The 27,474-nt window shown below is 38.3% G+C and overlaps 1 protein-coding gene across 2 annotated transcripts in view; it reads right to left on the bottom strand.

Annotated features, from left to right (window-relative positions):
• Positions 1 to 27,474, bottom strand: part of rorca (RAR-related orphan receptor C a) — a 99,035-nt gene that overhangs the window by 58,336 nt on the left and 13,225 nt on the right. For both annotated transcript variants that reach the window (XM_062039058.1, XM_062039059.1), the window contains exon 3: positions 25,758 to 25,841. The gene's annotated coding sequence lies outside the window, so the exon portion shown is untranslated. The remainder of the gene's footprint in view (positions 1 to 25,757; positions 25,842 to 27,474) is intronic.

Below are 27,474 nucleotides of genomic sequence, written 5' to 3'. Positions count from 1 at the left end.
CAAGCACCGGTTCAGGCAATGTACAGCAATGGCACCGTTTTTCAAGTATCGATTTGGTACTAGTATCGATAAAAATATAAATGATACCCATCGCTAGTAATGACGTAAACTACACCTCAAATGTAACACACATCAACTGTGTGTGTGGTCCACTAATGATAGCGAGTTGACTAAATGTAGCTACTAACATTAGCTAACATTGAATGTATTTTCTATGGTAGCAACAACATGATTGCAAATTGTTAGTTGCTTCTCTTGGAGACAGTGGTGAGTGACAAGCCTGAACGCCAGACAAATTCCTTGGACTGACAAGCAAGTTTCATTCAATTAAAGTAGTGCAGTAATTGTAAGAAATAGACATTTAAAAAATATATATGTTTGGTTAAACCCCTAATAGTAACATAAGCTAACCAGCGATGTTGCAAACAGTACTTTTAAAGTACCAGTAGAGGGGAAAAAGAAGTTGACTTTATATACGTAATCATTCACAGTATCCATTAAACCATTTCCAATTGTATTTACAATCTGCAAATACCGTCTAAACGTCACAAAATGCTACAAATTCAGTCAGCAATTTTGAATATTCCACTCCAAATATCTTCAGCAATTTTTGTAGATTCTACATCATAATAGGAACGCTTCCTAGTGGTTAGAGTGTCCGCCCTGAGATCGGTAGGTTGGAGTTCAAATCCCAGCTGAGTCATACCAAAGACTATAAAAATGGGACCCATTACCTCCCTGCTTGGCACTCAGCATCAAGGGTTGGAATTGGGGGTTAAATCGCCAAAATGATTCCCGGGCGCGGCGCCGCTGCTGCCCACTGCTCCCCAAGGGGATGGGTCAAATGCAGAGGACAAATTTCACCACACCTAGTGTGTGTGTGACAATCATTGGTACTTTAACTTTAACTTTAGAACTCTGACAACATTATTAAATCAGTCAAACTAGAAATTTGTAAATATTGGAAAAAGATGTGCTGTTTATCATTCACAATCCTTATGTAAGTCAAGAACACATATGCTTGGCTTTTTTATGCATTCAAAATAAAGAGCTAACAATTGAGTCAACAGATCAAGGGTCCTCTACTGTGACCATTATACCCTCTAAAACATCCAGAACCTGTCAACAATACTCCATTTACATGTACTGACCAAAAATGAACCAAATATGAGCGATATAGTTATTATAAGCGCAAACGCAGGCGGCCTATTTTAGCGGCGCATTGATCATAGCAGTGAGCTAATGCTAGCTTACATTGCTATTGTTGCCACGCTGAGCGGGCGGCTGCTCCTGCTTCGTCTCAAACTTTCTCAAAGTAAACACTATATTATAATTCATGCATCTTTCACCTGGTAAGAGACAAATGTGGCCACGGACCCAGAGGCTGGTGAACTTTCTCATCCCTGAAATGGTGAAAAAGACGCTAGTTGCTGCAACTTTTTTAACCCTTCGTGAGAATTGCGATTGAATCTTCAGCTACGCCACGGATCACAAGACAGGCTTCCTCCTTACCTCTCAATATGGCTCGGTAATCTCCGTGAGATTGAAACTATTTTGATCATATTCGCTAACTTAGAAAGTCTTTTGGTGTCATAAATCAAAAATATGATAATAGCTTCAATCTAGAGACAACTTGTTTTTTCACTCTACTGGTACTTTAAACCAGGGATATTCAACTAAATTGTTTTGGAAACCACATTTCCAAAAAGCTAAGTAAGGACCGAGGTACTGGACTTCTCCTTTCATTTTCAGTCTTAATTTGTATATCCTGAGAACCAGCATCCTCTATAGTAGAAATTAGATTTTGGTCTATTTATTTTGTCCTCTGCTGTTTTTAGGAACCTTCTTCAAAACATTTAGTCTCTTACAAGTTTTTAAGATTAGATTAAAATAAATTTCATTACTTTATTTGTACCCGCAGGCAGAGGTGGGACCAAGTCATTGCTTTGCAAGTCACAAGTAAGTCTCAAGTCTTTGCCCTCAAGTCTCAAGTCAAGTCCCGAGTCAAGACAGGCAAGTCCCGAGTCAAGTCCAAAGTCAAGACTGGAAAGTCTCAAGTCAAGTCACAAGTCCTGCATTTTGAGTTTCGAGTCCTTTCAAGTCCTTTTAACCACAGACTAATATTTTTACACAGATTGTGTATGCTTTTAAACCGCTGTATTTATTAATTAAAACAAGTGCATTTGAAATAGCAGGGAAAAAAATAGTACTGACATTGCAATTCATAATAGCACAATTAACCAGTCATTTTAATAGTTTAAACAATTTTAAACATTTAACTCATTCCTTTACAGAATAAACACATTTGCAAAAACAAGTGCAACTGTACTTATTTGTACAAAAGTGTTAACATTGTATTTCCATGGCATATTGCATTGTAACTAGTTCCACAGCAGTTTATATTCTGTTCTTACCTTATCTCATTGATCTCATCTCATACTGTATGTGTGTTTATGTGTGCGTACACATGAAAAACATAACAAATACATGAACATAACAATGAACAGAGTTGTACTTTTTAGATGTCAGGGCCCTATGCAATATGTACACATATTCTTAATATAGTGTACATTTTAACTGACCTTTATTTGACTATGTTTGTCTTTTTGTAGGTGGCTAAAATATGCGGTGCTGCTGACCGCCGTCTAACGTTATGTTACTGTGTGTGATACAATGACTAACGTAACGTTAAGTGTAGGTACCTCATGCAACCCTGCTTAAAAAAATCACTTGACAAAAAGTATGAATAAGGAAGCAAACTGCAGTGGACGCAACATATTGCTGTGTTTGAAATGATGTTAAAACCATAGACATCTTATAAGTAGACGCAGTATTGGTTGCTGTGACGCGAGCAAATTGCATCTTGAAGTGGTGATGAGGAGCCGGCGAGCAGCCTAAACTGACAGTTGACAGGTAGAAAACAAAGATGCCGGGCTGGTGTTCAGCGTTTTCCTGCTCAAATGAGCGGACTGTTGAAAATAGGAATCGGGGGATTACTTTTCACAAGTAAGATTTAACATTAATGTACTTTTGGTTGTATTTTTATGAAAATAACATTACCACAAAGTTAAGAAGGAGCAAAGATCTTCAATATTTGTATGTGAAAATCACAAACAAATCTTCTGGGGGAGGATGACGCCCCTACAGGGGTTTGGTTTACAAACTTTCAGCCCCACCTAAAACAAAATTCACCAGCCGCCACTGATTATGATGCATTCTCATTTTAGGCAAAATATAAGACAATACTTTCTTAACAGTATAATTGTAACCAGGAATAAGTCTTCAAGTAACAATATTCAAATACTAACATTGTTGGGTAAGACAGCATTTGGTTTTATTCTGAATCCAGTGAAACAGATTGGTGGTTTTAGCTGATATAAAGACTTTCAGGTGTTTATATATGTTTAAGTATTTGGCAGACGCTTTTATCCAAAGCGACATACATAAAAAATACATATATAACAATCACTGTAAACATTATCATTTTAGGGAAGAATGTAATACAAAATATCTATACAAAGTGTCAAGACAGAATAAACTCTCTGCTGCTGCAGCAACAGAGATACGGTCTATAAGATATATAGATATCTAATGTATTCATACATTGTTTATGTAGGATATACGCATGTATATATAACGTAATTATATTGTTTCTTCAACTTAAAAATAGCTGACCGTTTTTTTCCCCCTTCTCTGGGCTTATATTCCCAGTTTTGATCTCGGACGTCTGGTCACTTATAGCATATAAGAATATTCTATTACTGTTAAGCAAACTATGAATAATAAAACATGTGTCCGTTATCATAGCTACACGTATGACAAAAAAGCGCGTGAAAATGAGTGGTATTCAGTGAGGTAAAATGAATTAAATGCGCTGACAGTTCATTGCTCCTGCCAAATGAATTGCACTGAGTGGAGCGGATCACCGCTCCAAGATGGCGGCCCCGCGTCTCGTCTGCGCCAGAAAGCAGTAGCGCTCGATGCTGCGTCTACTTATAAGATGTCTATGGTTATGACGTTAGCAGTGAGTTTACAGCCTCACTGATTTAACTACACAGCAAATAAAAGTCATGTTACTTAGCCAATAAACGTTAGCTTACATTCAAAACTTACCCTTCTTTGTGCAACTTCAAATGTCGAACGAAGTTGGAAGTTGTTGCGTCTCCATCTGTAATATTCGAACTGCGTGATTTGCATACGGCAATTCGTTTTTTGTTGACCAAGTCGTAGTTTTTATACCCGAACGAAACCAACTTTGGTATAAATCTATCTCACTGGCGCGTTGTTTGACAACTCTTGTTCATTGGTTGTCCTGCAATTTGATTGGCTGAATGCTGTGTGATGAAAACAATGTAGATCTAATTTGATTGGCTGTTGTACTGAGAGCACACACGCTGACACGCAGCACACACGCTGATAGACAGACACGTACAAAATGAAAGCTACGGAGCGCTCCCAAATAACTTTTTAAACTTTAGGTTTTGGGGAAAGTAGCAAGTCATGTCAAGTCAAAAGGCTCAAGTCCAAGTGAAGTCACAAGTCATTGATGTTAAAGTCTAAGTCGAGTTGCAAGTCTCTTTACATTTTGTCAAGTCGAGTCTAAAGTCATCAAATTCATGACTCGAGTCTGACTCGAGTCCAAGTCATGTGACTCGAGTCCACACCTCTGCCCGCAGGTACATTTGGCTTTTTGAATTCAACTTGTGGACCACTAGTGGAACATCCATAATAATGAAAAAGAGGACTTAAAATGGAACTTTGAGGAACACCATTAGTCTAACTCAGGGTCAGCAACACAAAATGTTGAAAGAGCCATATTGGACCAAAAATAAAAAATAAAAATCTGTCTGGAGCCGCAAAACATTACAAGCCTTATATAAGTGTAATAATGAAGGTAACACATTATGTAAGTGTCTATATTAGCCTACTATCAAAGGCTGACGCAAATGTTCGTTGACAGAAATGTTGTATTTTAATTTTAATTTTACACATTTTTGCAACATTGGAAATCATTAGTAAAACGAAGGCTTCTCAGAGGGTGAAATAACTTCTGCAAATTACTGGCTCAGAATGGCCAAAAGGTATAGATGTGTCTGTCCAAGTTTAAGGAAACGGCAGGCTGTCTTCTTCTAATAGATTTATTACAATCTTTGCAAGCTGGGTAACGTTTGCTGTGGTCTGGAACAACATGGCACACAAACAACTATCAGAAATGCAGCCAATATTACATACAGTTAATGTGTCATGAGACACATTAATATAAATTAAATACGGAGAGGACATAAGTAAAGGAAATTAAATGAGCTCAAATATACCTACAAACGAGGCATACTGATGCAATATGTACATACAGCTAGCTTAAATAGCATGTTAGCATCGATTAGCTTGCAGCCTGATTAGCTTTCCAGTAAATCAATAACATCAACAAAGGTCACCTTTGTGCATTCACGCACAGCATAAAACGTTTGGTTGACAAAATGAGACAAAGGAGTGTCATAAAACATGTCTTTCTGTGGCAGCATCAGAGAAAGTTGTACATGTAAACAAACTATGATGAGTTCAAGGATCGCTGAAATTAGTAGGACAAAACGGTGCTTGCCAAATACGCTCATCAGTGAAGCATGTTTACTATAAACAGAGGGATTGCTAACAATTAGGAAGGTTTGTGTCATGTTTGTATATTAAAACAAAAAATATATATTTTCTTCATCTTTTTCCATTTTCACACATCTCTGAAAGAGGTCCAGGGAGCTACTGGGGCGGCGCTAAGGAGCCGCGGGTTGCTGAACCCCGGTAAAACTAAAGAAGTTGAACACATGACTACTGACTGCATCTGAAGTAAAGAAGCTACAGAAACACCTTACTTACATAAATCACATAACGAAACAAATGTGTAACTGCCAAAAAGGAGAGGACTTGAAGGGATGCCTTGAGGAACGCCTCAGTTATGAAAATCACAAGTTTGGACCCGAGTGTTCTATATGTGGGTTAAAATTGTCAATGCAAGGATTTGCCAAGGTGTTTACAGTGGTCCAAGTTCCTCTTTACAACAGGAGCACTATACTGTTTTTAGGAATTTGTTGTAAAAAGTGTTTGTTGTCCCATGAACTTGTGGGCCGGTATGGTGTCATTACCGGGCTGGAATTGGCCCCCAGGCTGCCAATTCAATGGATTTGCTTTAAACAAAACAGTGACCAAGGGACAGTACATCACACACACACAAACACACACAAAACCACACACACAGTGTCCCAAATTCTGCCTTGCATTGTCAACAAGACGAAACGAGAGAAGCGAGCGCGGCAGCTTGCGTATCGGCCGTCGCCATGCTGTTGAGGATTTACTCATCGCAGATGAATCAGCACGATACGCCACATGCTTGTGACCTACTTAGCCCGGTGTGACCCATGTAGTGTAGACGAGCTCGCTAGTGTGCACACGCTAAAAAAATCAAACCACAAAGACAGGCGTGGCCTTCGCCTCATCATCCTCAATCAAATGATGTTACTTTATTCCGAGAAATAAAAGCAAAAATGCTCGGTGCCCCTCCAGGTGTACATTTAAAACATTATTGGATTAACATTGAGACTTCCACAGCAGGAGAGGTGTGTTTTTGGTTATGGACTGTCTGCTTCTTACTTCATTGGGTTTGTTTGAGTCATGTGGTGGTGAGGATTGTTTTGAGGAGCTCTCTCGCACACAGAGGCTGCAGGGAAACTACACCCCCTGCTGGTAAGAAGTGTGAAGGCACGAAAGCTCCTTATGTAATGGATGTAAATGAGAACACTGCATGGCCTAATAGTAACCTGAGGACTCTATCAAGTCTGAGCTGTTTAGTAGTAATTATACAATGATAAATAAACACGGTTACGTAAATGATTTAGTGCAAATTATTTTGTGCGCCTGCTCCAGTCAGAGAAAAAAAAATAGTACCACTCAAAAGGTTTAGACACACTTTCTGATCTTTTTGAATTCCAAGGCGTCTCCAAACTTTTGACCGTCTCAGAGGTAAATACTATTTCATTTATTTGAAAAAAAGACGTCATAAATGTTAACACAAAATAATATAGCCGTAAAAGTTCAACAATAAGGTTGCTTGAATCAAATTAAGAATATTTCGGACTACCGTATTTTTCGGACTATAAGGCACACTTAAAATTCTTTCATTTTCTCAAAAATTGACAGTGCGCCTTATAACCCGATGTGCCTAATGTACGTATTCATTCTGGTTGTGCTTACCGACCTTGAATCGATTGTATTTGGTACACGGTATAATGATAAGTGTGACTAGTAGATGGCAGTCACACAAGAGATACGTATGGACAGCAGGTTGACGCCTGCTCAATAGGGCTGCAACTAACGATTATTTTGATGGTTGACCAGATTACCTTAATGAGTAGTCGACTAATCATATAATAAAGCATACGCATTAAATGGCTCTAATTTTTCCATCGACTTCTAAATGCAGCTTAAGTTATTTTAGACATGTGCTTACGAACAACAAAAATGACCTAGTCATTCATAAATATGTATTTATATTGTAAATGTGCTGCTCACTCAGCTGTTACAAAATTGTTAATGACTAATAAAATGTTGTCGATTGAAAAGAAAGGAAAGGGAAAGTGCTAAAAAAAAAAACAATTAACCTTGTTTATGTATTTAAAAACAGTTAAAATACCAGCAATGAAAACAAACAACAAAACACAAAATCTAACTTCCTCAAAAAGAAAAGCATTTTGTGATAAAGTCTAACAAGCTGCACACTGGTATACTGACTATTGATCAACTCCAGACTTTAGCTAAAATGATAGTTAGTTATTTCTAACACAACTTTGTCTCACTCGTTAGCTAGCTCGCAAGGTAGAAGCTAACACTCTTACCGAGGTTGAGACCGCATCCTCCCTCCAAATCATGTCTCCGCTCTAAATGCTACCATGAATTGATTAACGTGGACCCCGACTTAAACAAGTTGAAAAACTTATTCGGGTGTTACCATTTAGTGGTCAATTGTACGGAATATGTACTGTACAATCTACTAATAAAAGTTTCAACCAATCAATCAATCAATCAATCGCATATCACAGATGTACTGCCATTAAAACAAGGTCAGCTTTGCAAAATGAGCAAGGTATTCATGTTTTTAACAAGAATAAGAGGAAATATCCTCAAACTTTACATGTTATCACTGGCGATGTTTTACGAGTGAACCACTTCCGCGAATGATGACGTCACGATTTTGGTCGACAAATATAATTGTCGGCGACAAATTTTATTGTCGACTAATCGTTGCAGCCCTACCGTTTGATAATTGACGCTATCAAATACCCGAAAGCAAGCAACACCAAAACTTTTATGTTTCATTGAGAATATGAAACATTACACACGGTGCTCAAAAATCTGTCAAAATGTTTCAGTACGACTTTGGTAAGCTACAAAGCCGGAGCATTACGGCTACCGTACTCAGACATACTGTGCTTCAACATACTGGTATTATGGTGTGTGTATTAGGACACCAACATGTCACCTGTTAGGCGACATCACATCATCTGACGTTTTTTTTCCCGCAATATTATGCAAAATTTACTTTTCTTACCCATTGGTAGCTGCTGATGTGTATATGGGATCTGCATTAGTCCCGAAAATGTACGTGCATCCACCATTGTAGTCCGCGTCATAGTCAATAAGCGCCTTCTTTTTCTTTATCCTCTTGCTGTCAGGAATTCCTCCTCCGCTGTTGCTTTTTCTAATACAAGGTAGTAGTGTTGTCCCGATACAAATATTTTGGTACCGGTACCAAAATTATTTCGATACTTTTCGGTATGTTTTTAAATGAAAGAGACCACAAAAATAAAGTGCCTTTTTGAGTCCTCCACATGAGACCTCATGTGTCCAAGGACGTATTTCCTGAGATAATAAACATAATACAAATTTTTTTAAAAACGAAAAAAGAAGTGATGCCAAAAAATATTGACGTAATTATAGTAGTATCGACTAGATACGCTACTGTACTTGGTATCATTACAGTGGATGTTAGGTGTAGATCCACCAATGGCGGACCGGTACCTTTCAGAGGCGGTATAGTACCGAATATGATTCATTAGTATCGCGGTACTAACTAATACCGGTATACCGTACAACCCCACAAGGTAGCATATAGTTCGAACAGGAAGCGCTAAAAACTAAAAAGATGATGGGGAGAAGACGCTGTCAAAGTTGAGCAATGTAAATAAGACCACCCACAAAACGACGCACCCTGAAGAGACAGAAAGTGGCTTGAAGATGGTCTGTAAAACATAATCTATGCAACATTTTTACCAAAGAACCACCATTACATGTTATGTAGACCACAAAGAAGTGTTTTATATGTAGAAAAAATATATATAATATGACCCCCTAAATGCGCTTTTTGCGCTATTTTCTATGAAAATAGACCCACTCATCGGCAGTGCACCTTATAATCTGGTGCGCCCTGTAGTTCAAAAATACGGTATTTACAACACCCCCTATCGAAATTACAAAATGGTTCAGTCCACCTGGATAGCTGCAAACCTAGCAAAGAACACTTTACTCAACACAGACATCATAACGTCATCAAAGATTACTTTTAAGCATTCGCACAGAGCACCACCATTTTGGAACGATGATGAAGTGATAGACGAAACGTTAAAAATATAATACATCTATCTGTGGCACCATAGGAGAATTATTTGCTGAAATAAAACAAATCGATTAAACTTACAGGTCCCACGCCTGTAGCTGACTGACGGCTTTATTTTAAAATGTGTAGAGAAACCTCCATTTATTTGTATTATTATTATTTTTTTTTTACAAAGCTCTCCTAGAGACACCTTTTGCTGTTAGAATGTCATAAAAAAGGTCACTTTTGCATGATAGGGGTCCATTAATTGATTATGTTCCCTAATTTAAAGTGGCGAGCAGCTGTTTATAGTTGTTGTGGAAAAAATAACTCCAAAGTGTATTTCAACCTCAAAACAATGCATGCTTCCTGGCTCTCGAAACCATGCATAAACAGGCATTTCTGAATCATTCTGTCCAAAAATAGCATTTCACCCAAACAACAAATCAACGGCGCAGCAGCACCGTTGATTTGTCAAATAAATTAGATTAGTGGGAGCATTTTTAATTCATGATTCGTGTCTTGCCCACACAGATCTATTCAGAATGATGCACACTGGCTCTAATCCCATCTAGCAGCCACATTAAATAGAAACATCTCAGGAAACAAGATCATTACAGCAACTCTTCATGGAGTTGCTCCTCATCTCAGTTACCTTTAATGCTGCAGCACAAAGCATTTTTTCTATTAGACAAACACGTTATTATAATTAGCATCAGGAGTGGATAAAGACGCCATTTACTCCGCCTCAATATTCTTTGGCAATAGTATTTGCTGCTTTATATTTTAAGAACATTGAATTGCCTCACAGTACACAGTGTTACTGTACTTATCTGTTATCTGTGAGTGCTCACCATTTATTACTTTATTTCTTATAGCAGACTTCACAACAAAACATGACAATGACTCATCCCTGTTGGAGGGTCAGTGAATGCTTCAAGTAGGAAAGATGTATGCTTTCATTTTTATTATAAAGATAATCATGTCGTGCTTACTTTCAAGCATATGTTTTATTTGCTGTTTCTATTAGTGGCTAAACAAAGCAGCAACATATTACAAACACTTGGCAGTAGTGCCAACCCTTCATTTAAATCTGTTATGCAACACGTCGTTTATTGCTGACCCAGATTGTGATGTGCTGGTAAGTCGTAAAAAGGAATACTGTGGAAGTCATTCACTGTTTTTGTTTTCAGGAGACGTTGCTTATCTCAATGTGGGATATTCAGCTGGCAGCCCTGGGACCAAATGTGGCCCGTTCAAAACATGGAAGACAAACATTTGTGCAGCACATTTATTCTTTTTTTTGCACATTTCTAAAAAGACTAGAGTGCTCCTGTTGTATGGAGGAACTAGGACCACTGTAAAACCATTGGCAGATCCTTGCATTGATATTTTAACCTAAACTTGTGATTTACATAACTAAGATGTTCCTCAAGCCTTTAAGTCCTCTCCTTTTTGGCTGTTGCACATTTTTTTTTTCATAATGTGATTTATGTAACTAAGGTCTTGCTGTAATTTGTTTACTTCAGATACAGTCTGTCATTTCTTCCACTTATTTAGTTATACTAATAGTGTTCCTCAAGGTTACACTCTAGGTCATCTTTTTTTAATCATTTTTGCTATTCAACTAGTGGCCCGGGAGTCCAGTTAAAAAAATGTGTAAATAACTCGCATTTTTTCAGCGGATTCTTAAAGGGGGACTGCACTTTTTAGAAATGTTGCCTATTGTTCACAATCATTATGAAAGACATGACAATGGGTGTATTTTTTAATGCAATCTAAACATTAAATACATTTGATTAAAAGTCTGCTTACAATAGAGCATATGGGAGCCGTTCAATTCTGCCTATAAAGCCCTAAAAACATCCAAACACCTCCACAAGGGTTTTATATACATGATGCAAAAATATATGTAATGTAGTATCAGAAACATTTATAATACCATTTCATATTTACGTATTTTCATCATTTTAAGTATAGTGGCGCATTAATTTCAAATGCATCACCTTTCTTCATCACTGATTATTACTCACTGCAGACTTCATGAGAGCCAACAAACATAACAAAACATCACAGGATGCCGACTGCTGGGATGTTCATATATTCCCATTTAGATTCAAAATGTCCCATAATCCTCGCGAAGAAAGGGGTGGGGGGCCGGGGGACCAAGTGCTTTTCGTGTCCTTCTCGCTGGTTCCATGTCATAAATGTCTGTCAAAGTGTCCCAACTTGTTGGATTATATCCTCAGTAGTCTACTTTTCAGGTGAGAGGCATGATTTATGATCTAGAATAAACTTACAGGGAGCAGGGAAGCAAGGAAATAGCAGACCACTCAATGATGTAACCATAAGGACACACATGATAAATAGTTTGTCTGTGTTAGCGCTTATAACAATATCACAAGGCATTGGTTAATGTTCAAGTCACGAAATGTAAATTGAGTATTGTTGGCGCTTTTTGAATAGTTATTTATCTGATTTTATGGGCGGAATAGTGGAGCTCCCATTGGCTGCGCTGTAAGTCAACTTTTATTTATGTTTATTTAATATTTAGAATGCAATTTAAAAAATCCATCCCTTGTCATGTCTTTCATAATAATTGTAAACAATAGGCAAAATTCCCAAAAAAGTGTAGTTCCCCTTTAAAACACTGGAGTGTGGTTAAAGAGATAATCTTTGACTAGCTTTTTTGCAAAATGTCCTCCTGCAACTCTGACAAAAGAAATAACAAAAGCAAATGTTTACTCTAGAGTTTTTCCTGAGAGAACTCTCCTAAAGGAATCAATAAAGTACTATCTACTATCTATCTAGAGGAGGTTGGTTCCCCTGAATAAACAAAATAGGACTAATAATAAGAAATCAGTCCCGCCGGTCCTTAGCTTTCTGACAATGTAGCCCCCAAATACAAATTAGTTGAATATTTCTCATCCACAGGGTTGACCCCAACAAGTGGGCTTTGCTTTTTCTTTGGCTTATTTGTGATGCAGCCACAAAAGGATAACCTTGAGTTCAAAGAGGAACACAGTGTGATGGCCAATCATCCATACGCCAATCATCCATACGCCTCTTCATGATTGTCCTTGTCGATATGTTTGTTGTTTACGGCAATGTCAGTGTTTCCCACAGAACAACAATATATTTGTAGCGGGTGGGGAGGGGTGTGTCATTACTCATTATGACCCCATTGTGTAATTTGCATAATTGGCTATGAAGCATGTATTTACTTTAAAAAGGCTTACAAATGTGTAAATCTATGTTATTAGTTGGGCTGTCATTTGATAAATGTTTTTAATCACATTAAGCACGCTCTACTTATGTGATTAATCATGGATTAATCACAGATATGCTTGCATAAATATATATATATATATTCTATGGCGTTCAACACCATCATCCCGCAGCACTTGGTGAGCAAACTGGCCTCCCTTGGATTCAGTACCCCCCTATGCAACTGCCTGCTTGACTTCCTCACAGACAGACCCCAGTCTGTGAGAGTGAGGGACAACACCTCCAGTGCCATCTCCCTGAACACCGGCTCCCCCCAGGGCTGTGTCCTGAGTCCGCTACTGTTCACGTTGATGACCCATGAATCCCCTCAATTCCCCCAAAAATGGATTAACTGGCTGGAATAAAAAGACAATATAACATACATCCATAAACGTGGATGCATATGCAAAAGTGCAATATATTTATCTGTACAGTAATCTATTTATTTACATCTGCACCTTATTGCTTTTTTATCCTGCACCAGAGGTGGGACCAAGTCATTGCTTTGCAAGTCACAAGTAAGTCTCAAGTCTTTGCCCTCAAGTCTCGAGTCAAGTCCCGAGTCAAGACAGGCAAGTCCCGAGTCAAGTCCAAAGTCAAGACTGGAAAGTCTCAAGTCGAGTCCCAAGTCCTGCATTTTGAGTTTCGAGTCCTTTCAAGTCCTTTTAACCACAGACGAATATTTTTACACAGATTGTGTATGCTTTTAAAACGCTGTATGTATTTATTAAAACAAGTGCATTTGAAATTGCAGGAAAAAAAATAGTGCTGACATTGCAATTCATAATAGCACTATTAACAGTAATTTTAATAGTTTAAACAATTTTAAACATTTAACTCATTCCTTTACAGAATAAACACATTTGCAAAAACAAACATTAACATACTATTGGTTGTATTTTATGAAAATAATATTACCACAGAGTTGAGAAGGAGCAAAGATCTTCAATATTTGTATGTGAAAATCACAAATAAATCTTCTGGGGGAGGATGACGCCCCTACAGGGGTTTGGTTTACAAACTTTCAGCCCCACCTAAAACAAAATTCACCAGCCGCCACTGATTATGATGCATTCTCATTTTAGGCAAAATATAACACCAAAATATAAGGGTACGCAGCATCGAGCGCTACTGCCTACTGGCGCAGACGAGACGCGGGGCCGCCATCTTGGAGTGGTGATCCGCTCCATTCAGTGCAATTCATTTGTCAGGAGCAATGAACTGTCAGCGCATTTAATTCATTTTACCTCACTGAATACCACTGATTTTCACGCGGTTTTTTGTCATACGTGTAGCTATGATAACGGACACATGTTTTGGCAAGTTTTATTATTCATAGTTTGCTTAACAGTAATATAATATTCTTATACGCTATAAGTGACCAGACGTCCGAGATCAAAACTGGGAATATAATCCCAGAGAAGGGGGAAAAAACGGTAAGCTATTTTTAAATTGAAGAAACAATATGATTAGGTTATATATACAGGCGTATATCCTACATAAACAATGTATGAATACATTAGATATCTATATATCTTAGGGACCTATAGACTGTATCTCTGTTGCTGCAACAGCAGAGAGTTTATTCTGTCTTGACACTTTGTATTGATATTTTGTATTACATTCTTCCCTTAAATGATCATGTTTACAGTGATTGTTATGTATGTATTTTTTATGTATGTCGCTTTGGATAAAAGCGTCTGCCAAATACTTAAACATATATAAACACCTGAAAGTCTTTATATCAGCTAAAACCACCAATTTGTTTCACTACATTCAGAATAAAACCAAATGCTGTTTTACCCAACAATGTTAGTATTTGAATATTGTTACTTGAAGACTTATTCCTGGTTACAATTATACTGTTAAGAAAGTATTGTCTTATATTTTGCCTAAAATGAGAATGCATCATAATCAGTGGCGGCTGGTGAATTTTGTTTTAGGTGGGGCTGAAAGTTTGTAAACCAAACCCCTGTAGGGGCGTCATCCTCCCCCAGAAGATTTATTTGTGATTTTCACATACAAATATTGAAGATCTTTGCTCCTTCTCAACTCTGTGGTAATATTATTTTCATAAAATACAACCAATAGTATGTTAATGTTTGTTTTTGCAAATGTGTTTATTCTGTAAAGGAATGAGTTAAATGTTTAAAATTGTTTAAACTATTAAAATTACTGTTAATAGTGCTATTATGAATTGCAATGTCGCACTATTTTTTTTCCTGCAATTTCAAATGCACTTGTTTTAATAAATACATACAGCGTTTTAAAAGCATACACAATCTGTGTAAAAATATTAGTCTGTGGTTAAAAGGACTTGAAAGGACTCAAAACTCAAAATGCAGGACTTGGGACTCGACTTGAGACTTTCCAGTCTTGACTTTGGACTTGACTCGGGACTTGCCTGTCTTGACTCGGGACTTGACTCGAGACTTGAGGGCAAAGACTTGAGACTTACTTGTGACTTGCAAAGCAATGACTTGGTCCCACCTCTGGTTATAACGTTAGCAGTGAGTTTACAGCCTCACTGATTTAAAGGCCTACTGAAACCCACTACTACCGACCACGCAGTCTGATAGTTTATATATCAATGATGAAATCTTAACATTACAACACATGCCAATACGGCCGGGTTAACTTATAAAGTGACATTTTAAATTTGCCGCTAAACTTCCGGTTCGAAACGCCTCTGAGGATGACGTATGCGCGTGACGTGGCCCGGCGAACACGGGTATGCCTTCCACATTGAAGCCAATACGAAAAAGCTCTGTTTTCATTTCATAATTCCACAGTATTCTGGACATCTGTGTTCGTGAATCTGTTGCAATCATGTTCATTGCATTATGGAGAAGGAAGCTGAGCAAGCAAAGAAGAAAGTTGTCGGTGCGAAATGGACGTATTTTTCGAACGTAGTCAGCCACAACAGTACACAGCCGGCGCTTCTTTGTTTACATTCCCGAAAGATGCAGTCAAGATGGAAGAACTCGGATAACAGAGACTCTAACCAGGAGGACTTTTGACTTCGATACACAGACGCCTGTAGAGAACTGGGACAACACAGACTCTTACCAGGATTACTTTGATTTGGATGACAAAGACGCAGACGTGCTACTGTGAGTATGCAGCTTTGGCTTCTAAACATTTGATCGCTTGACCGTATGTGCGCAACTTTTTTTTGCATATGTACGTAACTTTTTTAAAATATATAAGCTTTATGAACCTTGGGTTAGGTCAACGGTCTTTTGGGCTGAGTGATTGTGTGTGTTGATCAGGTGTTTGAATTGTATTGGCGTGTTCTATGGAGCTAGGAGCTAGCATAGGAGCTAGGAGCTAGCATAACAAACACGCAGGTGTTTTTATGCAGGATTAATTTGTGGCATATTAAATATAAGCCTGGTTGTGTTGTGGCTAATAGAGTATATATATGTCTTGTGTTTATTTACTGTTGTAGTCATTCCCAGCTGAATATCAGGTACCGTGAGTATGCAGCCTTGGCTGCTAAACATGTGATAGCTTGACCGTATGTGCGCGTCACGTACGTAACTTTTTTAAAATATATAAGCTTTATGAACCTTGGGTTAGGTGAACGGTCTTTTGGGCTGAGTGATTGTGTGTGTTGATCAGGTGTTTGAATTGTATTGGCGTGTTCTATGGAACTAGGAGCTAGCAGAGGAGCTAGGAGCTAGCGTAACAAACACGCAGGTGTTTTTATGCAGGATTAATTTGTGGCATATTAAATATAAGCCTGGTTGTGTTGTGGCTAATAGAGTATATATATGTCTTGTGTTTACTGTTGTAGTCATTCCCAGCTGAATATCAGGTACCGTGAGTATGCAGCCTTGGCTGCTAAACATTTGATAGCTTGACCGTATGTGCGCGTCACGTACGTAACTTTTTAAAAATATATAAGCTTTATGAACCTTGGGTTAGGTGAACGGTCTTTTGGGCTGAGTGATTGTGTGTGTTTATCAGGTGTTTGAATTGTATTGGCGTGTTCTATGGAGCTAGGAGCTAGCAGAGGAGCTAGGAGCTAGCGTAACAAACACGCAGGTGTTTTTATGCAGGATTAATTTGTGGCATATTAAATATAAGCCTGGTTGTGTTGTGGCTAATAGAGTATATATATGTCTTGTGTTTATTTACTGTTGTAGTCATTCCCAGCTGAATATCAGGTCACCCCCAGCATCTTCCCTATCTGAATAGCTTCAACTCCCCACTAGTCCTTCACTTGCACTTTACTCTTCCACAAATCTTTCATCCTCGCTCAAATTAATGGGGAAATTGTCGCTTTCTCGGTCCGAATCTCTCTCACTTCATGCGGCCATCATTGTAAACAATAGGGAACTTTGCGTATATGTTCAACTGACTACGTCACGCTACTTCCGGTAGGGGAAAGCCTTTTTTTTTTATCAGATACCAAAAGTTGCAATCTTTATCGTCGTTGTTCTATACTAAATCCTTTCAGCAAAAATATGGCAATATCGCGAAATGATCAAGTATGACACATAGAATAGATCTGCTATCCCCGTTTAAATAAAAAAAATTCATTTCAGTAGGCCTTTAACTACACAGCAAATAAAAGTCATGTTACTTAGCCAATAAACGTTATCTTACATTCAAAACTTACCCTTCTTTGGGCAACTTCAAATGTCGAACGAAGTTGGAAGTTGTTGCGTCTCCGTCTGTAATATTCGAACTGCGTGATTTGCATACGCAATTCGTTTTTTGTTGACCAAGTCGTAGTTTTTATACCCGAACGAAACCAACTTTGGCATAATTGTTTCTCACTGCCGCATTGTTTGACAACTCTTGTTCGGTGGTTGTCCTGCAATTTGATTGGATGAATGCTGTGTGATGAAAACAACGTATAACTAATTTGATTGGCTGTTGTACTGACAGCACACCAGCTGACAGGCAGCACACACGCTGATAGACAGACAGACACGTACAAAATGAAAGATACGGAGCGCTCCCAAATAACTTTTTAAGCTTTGGGTTTTGGGGAAAGTAGCAAGTCATGTCAAGTCAAAAGGCTCAAGTCCAAGTGAAGTCACAAGTCATTGATGTTAAAGTCTAAGTCAAGTTGCAAGTCTCTTTACATTTTGTCAAGTCGAGTCTAAAGTCATCAAATTCATGACTCGAGTCTGACTCGAGTCCAAGTCATGTGACTCGAGTCCACACCTCTGTCCTGCACTACCATGAGCTAATGCAACAAAATTTTGTTCTTATCTGTACTGCAAAGTTCAAATTTGAATGACAATAAAAGGAAGTCTAAGTCTAAAATACCCAAATATTTAGATGCAAATACAATTTTGTAGTCAGAATGTCATACAGGAATGTTTTATAAATGATTTAATGAACTGCAAGTCATTGATTTGCTCAAAACTTGGTGACTGTAAGTACAATAGGAATTAAGTGCACATTTAGGTTTTACTTGACTTAAATATAAATATTTCCAGCTTAACTTAACAGAATAAAAACAACATTTGTTTAACAGGGTATGGTCTCAGGTAAATGGCACAACAATGGGCCTCAGGATCTCGTCACGGTATCTCTGTGCGTTCAAAATTGCATCAATAAAATGCACTTGCATTCGTTGTCCATAACATACGCCTGCCCATACCATAAACCCAACCCCACCATGGGCCAGTCAATTCACAACGTTGACATCAACAAACTGCTCTCCCACACTATGTCACAACGCTGTATGCCATCTGCCTTGAGCAGTGAAAATCGGGATTCATCCCTGAAGAGAACACCTTTCCAACATGCCAGACGCCATTGAATGTAAGCAATTGCCCACTCAAGTCGGTAACGTCGACGAACTGCAGTCAGGTCGAGACCCCAATGAGGACAACGAGCATGCAGATAAGCCTCCCTGAGATGTTTTTTCACAGTTTGTGCAGAAATGTTTTGGTTATGCAAACCAATTGCTGCAGCAGCTCTCTGGGTGGCTGGTCTCAGACGATCATGGGAGGTGCATTTGCTGGATGTGGAGGTCCTGGGCGGGTGTGGTTGCATGTGGTCTGGGGTTGTGAGGCCGGTTGGATGTACTGCAAATTTCTCTGAAACGTCTTATGGTAGAGAAATGAACATTCAATTCACAGGCAACAGCTCTGGTGGACATTCCTGCAGTCAGCATGCCAACTGCATGCTCCCTTGGTGACAGTAAGTGCAATAAGAACTAAGTGCACATTTTTGTTTTTTTTGTCTTAAATATAAATATTTCCTGCCTAATTCAATACAAATAAACATTTCTTTAACAGGGGTGTGTCCTGCTTAACCTAAAAAAGAATACATTCAGTGATAGAGCAGGTCTTCAACTTTCATCACTATGAAAACTGCTGTGACAAAAATAGAGGTGAGATATTTGTTTGACTATATTTTCAATCGAGTTTCATTTATGAAGGAGCTGTCCTCTCCGTGAGGTTATTCTCTTTATGCTATGCTGTGTAATGTGTCATTAAATAAAAGCATTACACACACTCATAGCTCATTAAAGTGGAATTAATGACACGCCACTAATAGTTTTAAGCCACTTATCTCTCTTATCCTACCGAAAGCGTGCAAACTGGATGTGTAATATCCTCATTGAATGACAACTTGTGCTGCACCTCGAAACAACTGCACAGAGTCACGAAACAAACACGCTCACATAATATTGTGCTTATTGCAACCATAGACAGCAGGACACTTTTATTTTACCTTTTAATACACTTACTTTAGTTATCTGCTGCACTGACAAGATGTCTGCTGTTGGCGACTGGGACTAATTCAGTTTTTTCATTCAAACCGATTTTTGCAATATTATTTGGCAAATAAGTTATAATAAAACCTTTCCAAAACAGGTTACAGGTTACTAAAGCTATTTCTTTAGCCGCTGACCTATGACGTTGTGTACGCGCAGTCAGTAAGCGCAGAGATGTCCTAAAAAACGTCTTTTTAGGAATCGATTCCAAAATATTTTTGGATCGATTCAGAATCGTACTAAATAAAAAATTGCAATTCAGATGAGAATACTTTTTTCCGGCATCCCCAATGATAACTATAAAGCCGGAAATCGAACTTAGAAAAGAGGTACTGACTATTCAGCTAAAAGGGGCATAAATAAATAAACTCATTTTAGTATCAGAACAGAGTATCATTAAATTAGTTATCTTAATGTCCAATTATCCAAAACATAATTTTCTTCTTGGTTACAATTGAGCCCATTTGGAGGGAAATAACGGAAAATTGAGTTTGGGTAATGTGGTGCGGCATGTACGCATCAAGGCTGAGGACACAGACAAAACATTTGTGATTCTTACACATCTTGTGATCGCTCGTAATAAAGGCAGCTGATGGTTTAGGGACACTAACATGAAAAGACGGGAGGAACGAGTGTGTCGGTGCTTTGAGATTCGTCATTATATAAGTAGATGTATTGTGCTGTTTTAAGAACACTCTGCACTCACGAACATGTTTTAATCAGGCCTATAATGAGTCATTGCCTTATGGTCATTTGCAAATAGGCATTTTGAGCATTTTTAACATTTAGAACGTTAATGTGTAAAAATTTAAATGATGCTTCTGTACAGAATGTTCTATATTATATCACCCAGACCAGCTGCCAAGATGAGGACACATAGCTGCTAATCTATTGTCAAGGTGACGGGAGGTGTGGTAAAACATGGCCTCTCTTCCCCTCACTGCATCTATCCTTTGTGGAAAAAAAGCCTTGGTACTGTCTGTATTTGTCTTCAACAGTGGCAGCAAACATAATCTATAAAAATTTAATATAATGAAAAAAAATGTTCATTGAAAATAAAATGCTGTTATTGTATATATGTTGCTGATTAAAGGGGCTGTTTGCAACATTGAGGGCAAAAATTATATGTTGCAATCAAATATAAAAATACATATACACAAACATACTTATATACAAACACACACACACACACATATATATGTACATATACATATACATATATATATATATATATATATATATATATATATATATATATATATATATATATATATATATATATATATATATATATATATATATATATACATACATACATACATACATACATACATACATACATACATACATACATACATACATACATATATATATATATATATATATATATATATATGTATATATATATATACACACACACACACACACACACGCATATAGTATTCACAAATATACATACATACACACAGACATATGTATACACATATATATGTACACACACACACAAACATATATATGTATACACATAGATAGATGTTAGGGCTGTCAATGTTAACGCATGCGATTTTTTTTATTGCGTTACCATAAAAGAATGATGATTAATCAATGTGTATGTTTTGACCGGCGCCTGAAGGCAGCGCGCTTTGCACAGGCAGTGATCACGTCACACACCAGTGATAAGAGCGCTGTGCTCTGTGCCCACTTTCGCTTCAAAATTAACCTTGATGGAACTTTACATAAAGCTGAGGTAATTAGTATTGCAGTGACAAACTTTCTTATCATCGGCGCACAACAAGTTTCAAATAATATCTTAAAGCGAAACATGAATGTGAGAATGGCGCCGCTAGCATGAATGCTACTTACTTAGGGTTGCCAAACGGCTTTTGAAAAATAAATCATCCCGTATTTAGAAACAAAAGTACGTGTTCCATATTGCGCTGTCAGGGGATGCACATTGCCCAGTATTTTTATTAAGTAAGTGGCCAACAGAGCAGATTATTTTGTTTTTATGTTCCAAGGTTGGTGCACCTTGCAAAAGAATAAATGTAAATTGTGACATCACACGCCAGTTTTTCCACAGTCGCCAACACGCACCGAGCAGGCATCTTGTCAGTGCAGCAGATAACTAAAGTAAGTGTATAAAAGTTAAAATACAAGTGTTCTGCTGTCTATGGTTGCAATAAGCGCAATATTTATGTGAGCATGTTTCTTTCGTTACTCAGTGCAGTTGTTCCGAGGTCCAGCACAAGTCGTCATTCATTGAGGATATTACACTTCCAGTTCGCACCCTTCGGTAGGAGAAGAGAGATAAGTGGCTTAAAACTATTAGTGGCGTGTCATTTATTCCACTCTAATGAGCTGAGTGTGTGAGATGCTTTTATTTAATGACACATTACACAACATAGCATGAAGACAATAATCTCACTGAGAAGAAGTCTCTCTTTCATAAATAAAGCTCAATTGAAATGTTGCCAGTCATATTAGTCAATCAATCAATCAATCAATGTTTATTTATATAGCCCTAAATCACAAGTGTCTCAAAGGGCTGTACAAGCCACAACGACATCCTCGGTACAGAGCCCACATACGGGCAAGGAAAACTCACCCCAGTGGGACGTCAATATATATTAGTGAAACAAATATCTCACTTATTTTTATCACAGCAGTTTTCATAGTGATGAAAGTTGAAGACCTGCTCTATCACTGAATGTATTCTTTTTTAAGTTAAGCAGGACATACCCCTGTTAAAGAAATTATAATTTTTATTGAATTAAGCAGGAAATATTTCTATTTAAGATAAAAAAACAAAAATGTGCACTTAGTTCTTACTGTAACCAAGGGAGCATGCATGAATGTCCACATAGATCCAACCGGCCTCACAACCCCAGATCACGTGTAACCACACCCGCCCAGGAACTCCACATCCAGCAGGTGCACCTCCATGATCGTCTGAGACCAGCCACCCGGACAGCTGCTGCAACAATTGGATTGCATAACCAAAGAATTTCTGCACAAACTGTGAGAAACCATCTCAGGGAAGCTCATCTGCATGCTCGTTGTCCTCATTGGGGTCTCGACCTGACTGCAGTTTGTCGCTGATACTGATTTGAGTGGGAAATTGCTCATATTCGATGGCGTCTGGCACGTTAGAGAGGTGTTCTCTTCATGAATGAATCCCGGTTTTCCCTGTTTAAAGAAAGATGGCATACAGCGTTGTGGCGTCGTGTGGGAGATGTCAACGTGGTGAATCGAGTGGCCTATAGTGGGGTTGGAGTTATGGTATGGGCAGGCGTATGTTATGGACAACGAACAGAAGTGCATTTTATTGATGGCATTTTCAACGCACAGAGATACCGTGACGAGATCCTGAGGCCCATTGTTGTGCCATTCACCCGAGACCATTACCTCATGATGCAGGATGACAATGCATGGCCCCAGGTTGCAAGGATCTGTCCACAATTCCTGGAAGCTGAAAACATCCCAGTGCTTGCATGGCCAGCATATTCAACCGGATGTCACCCATTGAGCATGTTTGGGACGCTGTGGATCGGCGTATACGACAGTGTGTTCCGATTACTGCCAATATCCAGCAATTTCCCACAGCCATTGAAGAGGAGTGGACCAACATTCCACAGGCCACAATCAACAACCTGATCAACTCTATGCCAAGGAGATGGGTTGCACTGCATGAAGCAAATGGTGGTCACACCAGATACTGACTGCTTTTCTGACACGCCCAGACCCCAATAAAGCAAAACTACACATTTCAGAGTGGCCTCTTACTGTGGGCATCCTAAGGCCTACCTGTGCAATAATCACACGGTTTAATCAGCATCTTGATATGCCACACCGTGAGGTGGGATGGATTATCTTGGCAGAGAAGAAGTGCTCACTAACACAGATTTAGAGAGAGATTTAGAGAGATTTGCGAACAATATTTGGGAGGAATAGGTATTTTGTGTATACAGTAAATGTTTTAGATCTTTGAGTTTAAAAATGGGAGCAAAAACAAAAGTGTCGCATTTAGATTTTTGTTTCAGTATAAAATAAGTAAGGTAAGGTGTCAGGGAGGTGGCGAGTGGCATAGGAAATGTTTATTATTTCTGTCCGCACTCTAGTATTCATGTTAGACCAGTGGTTCTTAACCTGGGTTCGATCGAACCCTAGGGATTCGGTGAGTCGGCCTCAGGGGTTCGGCGGAGGTCAAAACACAACCGACTCATCGTGTAAATACAAACTTCTCCCTACCGGCGTATTACTGATACGGCAATAGCAGAAGTCACACTGGTTTGCAGGTGTGTAATTTGTTGTGAGTTTATGCACTGTGATGGTTTTGTTGTTTGAACAAGGTGATGTTCATGCACGGTTCATTTTGTGCACCAGTAAAAAAAACATGGTAACACTTTAGTATGGGGAAGATATTCACCATTAATTAGTTGCTTATTAACATGCAAATTAGTAACATATTGGCTCTTAACTAGTCATAATTAAGTTCTTATTAATGCCTTATTCGGCATGGCCTTATTATAACCCTAACCCTGGCCCTAACCCTAATCAAATAACTCTAAATTAAGTCTTTATTGCTTAGAATATGTTCCCTTAGTGTCCAACCAACTCTAAATTAAGTCTTTGTTACTTAGAATATTTTCCCCATACTAAAGTGTTACCAAAAACATATAACTTTGTCTTGAATTTGAAAAAAAAAAACAGTTTATTTTTCACTAAAGAAGGGTTCGGTGAATGCGCATATGAAACTGGTGGGGTTCGGTACCTCCAACAAGGTTAAGAACCACTGTGTTAGACCAATACACAAGCTCCCTGTTCTACCCAGTAAAAGTAGTAAGCACACAGGAACATATGTACAGATGTAATGCAGATGGAGAATTAGGGAAAATTGTCAAAAGGACTGAAAAGGACTAAAAGAGTTGTCGTCAGTGGCAGGTTTAGTTGTTTTGTGAAAAATTTACAATTTAGGGATTTAGTTGAGGGACGATAACCAGAATAAAAAGACCCTAAAGTACGAAGAAGCATACATAGTCTTTGGATTCACCGTAACTATGGTAGGAAAGTAGGAACATATCAGCCTTTGCAACATCCTAACACTGTGATGTTTTTTCTACTGTTGCTGCAATAAAAACAAAGTACAGAGCCGAGCTTAACATTGAGCAAGAGTTAAGAGTAGCAATATCAAGTTTGAAGCCCAGATTTGAAAGGATGTGCAGTGCAAAAAGAGCTCACCGCAGCCACTAAATACAAGCAGAATAATTTTCTGTGCATCTGGCACATATTACACTGTGTTTATATAAAAAAGACATGCTGGAAAATAAGTTTGAAACAATTAGTAAAGGTTAATCATGTTTCATAAGGAAATTCTCAAACTGATGTACAGTAGTTGACAGTTTCATTTTTTTTTAATTGTCTTGTGCATAAATTAGATGTCTATTAAAAGTAAATACAAATATCCACTTTCATCCCTTCTAAAATGATACAATATCAGCAATATTGTTGTAAATTTTTCACAAAACAAACAAAAAAAGAAATCATAACTCATTTTAAAAATGGATATGCTGGTAAAACTGAAAGTGACCAATCCTTACTGTTTTAAAACGTTTCAATGATTCTGTGTTAAAGGGGAACTGCACTTTTTTGGGGGGTTGCCTATCATTCACGATCCTTATGTGAGACAAGAACACCTGTTTTTTATGCACTCCAACTCGTAAAGAAATGCTAGCAAAAGTCAATGGAGTTGATGGGATTTACTCTATTGCGCCTATAAAGAGCTCTAAAAACATCCAAACACCTCCATCAACGTTTTATATACATGCTGTAAGTATATATGTAATGTAGTGACAGGCACATTCACAACATGTAATATTTATGTATTTTGATAATTTTAAGCATATTAGTGTATTCCTTCAACAATACCAACGACTACTAATCATGCAGACTCCGTGAGAGACTGACTACTTTGGGACAAATGATGATCCAGAACCGTATCTTCTTTGAGGACGAGCTATAAGTTTTAGAACCTGAGTGATAAATAGATTCAGCAAATAGCACTAAATAAGAAATACAAACTAGGAACATAATAAAACAATCACTTACTGAATAATGTCTGCTCTCACTTGGATCCCGACAGATTGGACGTTTATTTCTTCCCGTATAGATGAACAGTTCATCCTAATCCTCCTGTAGGAAAAAAACAAAAAAAGGTGTGCACAAACGAGCGTTTTTCTTGGCATCGCCACATCGAAGTTAAATGTCAAAGTTGAACAACTTCTCCGTTTATGGTATCAACCTTCTACTATCCAAATGAGAGGCATGATTCATAAAATCAGTGGCGATGCAGCAGCTCACCGGCTCAGTATATCAAGATAGCATTATAAGATAGTTAGCTCTCTGTGATCACAGCACCGGTAAAAGTAGTTCCTTGCCGTTAGCAATTATAATAACAATATCCAAGGCCGCCTTAATGCACAGGCTTACCTGGGCTTAAGTCTGATTTTGACGGCGGAATGCAATGTTTGGTGTTCATTGCTGTCAATGACAAACAGCTCAGCCTCCTCTAGCGATTGTTTTCTCCCTCTCTCCCGGCTGCGTTGTTTCTTCTCCCACTGCTTCGAACGGGGCTCAAACCCACTTTGTCCGTGTGAAAGACCAATATAATACTAATGAGCTAAAACACAGGCAGGCTTCCAGATCGCCAACACTTGATTTGAAATTGACTGGCTATTACACTCTATTACCGCCGCAAAGGAGATGTACTCATGAACAAAATTATTTGTAAAATGGGTGATATTTTTGCATCGTTGCTGTTCTGTTGAGTGAAATCAAGTTTTGTTTTTTTCCCAAACAGCTTTTGGGTGGGCAGTGGTGGTGGTTGAGGTATCTTCAACCACAGGGGACCCTCCGCTTTAGGACCCCTCCTTAGGTTAAGTCAGCCCTGCCAATATCACTAATACTTCATCATCATCATCATCAGCCATTGTCAGTCCACTGCTGGACGAAAGCCTCAGCATGTTTCTGCCATAGTGAACGATCTCTAGCTGCTCCCTGCCACTGCACTGTTCCCCAATATTTGTCTATCTCATCTTGCCATCTCACTCTTGGTCTTCCTCTATTTCTGCTCCCATCCATGGGTCTCCATGATGTCATTAGGGAAGTCCATCTATTATCTGTTCTACTGATATGTCCAGCCCACTTCCACTTACTGAATTTGATAGTTCTCATAATGTCTTGGACTTGCGTTTGTTTTCTCACCCATTCATTTGTTTTTCTGTCTTTATATGTGATTCCGAGCATATTTCTTTCCATGTTACTAAATATTAATGTCACGACATGTAAATGGCGTATTCTTGGCGGTTTTTTGTAGGGCTTTATGGGCGGGGACTTGCCATATATTACAAAATACAATGCATTAAAAATAGAAACACATATGTGTTCTTGTCTTAGATAGTGATTGTGAATGATAGGCAAAATTCCAAAAAAAGGTGCAGTTCCCCTATAAGTTTATAAAAATGCACAACCCAGTGAATGATTTGGATTTTTTGGGGGGGACTTTTTTTTCTTGTTTATTGAGAATCACACAGACTGTGCAGTCATGCTTAAATGTTACAAATTGATTTCATAACCTTAACATGGAAATTAGTGTAACGTGTGGCAGCGCTTTTTATTCATCTAATTTAAAAAATGTTATTATATAAAGAATGCAACTCACACAGTGTGTAGTGGAGAGGAATAAATATCAAGTTCTCCATAGTAATTCAATTTAGGGGTGCAGTGTCATTGGAAATTTCTGTCACCCAGGGGGGTCATGACAGAT

The sequence above is a fragment of the Entelurus aequoreus genome, linkage group LG27, assembly GCF_033978785.1.
Source record: "Entelurus aequoreus isolate RoL-2023_Sb linkage group LG27, RoL_Eaeq_v1.1, whole genome shotgun sequence".
Classification (NCBI taxonomy): domain Eukaryota; kingdom Metazoa; phylum Chordata; class Actinopteri; order Syngnathiformes; family Syngnathidae; genus Entelurus; species Entelurus aequoreus.
Note: the sequence above shows the minus strand (reverse complement) of the source record. Positions and strands in the feature narration are given on the sequence as shown.